Source organism: Myotis lucifugus, unplaced genomic scaffold (assembly GCF_000147115.1).
Source record: "Myotis lucifugus unplaced genomic scaffold, Myoluc2.0 scaffold_50, whole genome shotgun sequence".
Lineage (NCBI taxonomy): Eukaryota > Metazoa > Chordata > Mammalia > Chiroptera > Vespertilionidae > Myotis > Myotis lucifugus.
In genome coordinates this window covers 5,776,198-5,778,293 of record NW_005871098.1, presented here as the reverse complement: position 1 = coordinate 5,778,293, position 2,096 = coordinate 5,776,198, and positions in this window count along the sequence as shown.

The following is a 2,096-nucleotide window of genomic DNA, read 5'->3' as shown; positions in this document are numbered from 1 at the left end:
GCTGGGGAAGGATGGCACAGGACCGAGAAAAACGTCCCTCACTGCCTCCTTCACGGGGTCTCTTCAAAGTTATGAGCCAGAGGGTCCTAGTCAGCGTCCCAGTTCAATCCGTATGTTGGAGCTGAGAAGCCAGCCAGCCTGGGAACTGTGCCCTGGAGTTGCTTCCACTTCTCAAATGGATTAGAACCTCGATGCTGATGGCTATTTATACCTTCTCCCTGACCCGGAGTCCTGGGTGTTTTTTTGTGCTCCCATAAATGAGATTATGTTCAGAGCAATCATTTAGTCATGGAAACCAATAACCTCTGTTAATAATCCACTGGTGCAGACAAGACACTCACATTGTTGCAATCGAGCACAGGGCTGAAACAAACAGCCTTTGGAACTACCCACCTTTCCTCTGACAGTGCCTCTGTCCAAATAAAGAAATATTCTCCCAGCTCTTTTATAAATCACTAGAAAATTGAATCACCTCCTAGCTAACCTCATATCCCCGAAGTAGTCAGTAATGGACAGTGTGTGAAAGGCTATCCAGAAATTGTTTTCCTCAATATAAAAGTGAGAATTCAATGGTCCAGTCAGGTGTCACTGAGCTCAGGCCTACAGGATTAAAAAAAAATCAGTGCAACTATTTGTTTTATTGCCTGATTGCTGTATTTCTATACTTGCTACTGAGTTTAGGTCCACCTCCTTCCCTACCTGAGATGGTAGAATTAGAAAAAAGTTTTCCCAATCATCTTGTTTAGCTACATCTTCCTACCTTTAAGGGGAAAAAAGGTTGGCGATGGATAGAGGAGAGGACACTGGTGAGTAGATTGGAGGCAGAGCGGGCAAAGTTGGAAGAGCAGGTAGAGAATGAAGGAAGGTGGCAGTAAGATGGACCTTTATGGAAACTGCCAGTGGCCAGGGGCAAGATTCAGTTACTAATTTGTGATATTTGTGTCACTGAAGGTCTCTGTCATGCTTAGACTAAGCCCTATGTTATGCAAGGACCTGTTTGGTACTGGTGTTATGAAGAACTATGGGGTTGAACAGGGAGCCTACTATCTCTTCTTTGAAAGTCTATAGTTTAGAATAAAGAACAATAGGTAGAATTTTATAGAAAGTTGAGTTTTAGCTAAATAAAAAGCATCATTATCATGATCATGGCGAATCCTGTCCTACAATGGAGTTGGCTACCCCTCCCCGGGAAGCAGTGAGCTGCATTCTGCTAAGGCTCAGGGACCCTTGGCCAGGGAAGCTGTGGGCCAGACTCTAGAGATGTCAGTTTTGATGGATGCTGAGTTTCCTTCTAAAGATTCTATGAAATATGTACTGATTGTTCTATAAGAGATACTTTTGGAAAACTCAGATTTGGAGTGAGAAGAAAAACAGCAAATGTTTATTGATACATAATAAACTGAGTACAAAGGAGCACTCTAACTGCCCCTCACCCTCCTGTGAAGAAAGTATCATTTCTTCTGTGCAGGTAAAGACACTCCAAAGTCATTCCAGCATAAGGGAGAGCTTAAATTTTAAATCAAGACTCTGTCACTAAAACCCAGGCTATAGTCTGGTGGTGAGATTAATAGACTTTCCCTTTTAGAAATAAAAAAATCATCTTTTCAATAGAATGACACTATGTGTACAGTATCTGGACACAGTGAAACATACTTTTTTCTGAAGAAAAAACAATTGTGATATTTTTCTTATTATAACATATAATAATAGACAAACATGGTAATTGACCATACCTTCGCTATGCCTCCCATTGGCTAATCAGCACGATATGCAAATTAACTGCCAACAAAGATGGCGGCTAATTTGCATACTGGAGGCAGGGCGGGACAGTGTCATCCAGCCTGCCCTGCTGCCATCTGGGCCTGCTATCTGTGACCCGGGGCGGCAGGCATTCGTGTGCGACCCGACCCGGGGCGGCTCCCCAACCCCCGGATCAGCCCTGCTGTGTGCGTGACCCGGGGAGGCGGGGCAGGCACAGAGGGATTGGGCCTGCCATCTGCCACCCGGGGAGCGGTCCTAAGCCAGCAGGTGGTTATCTCCCGAGGGGTCCCAGACTGTGAGAGGGCACAAGTGGGGCTAAGGGTCACCCCCCCACC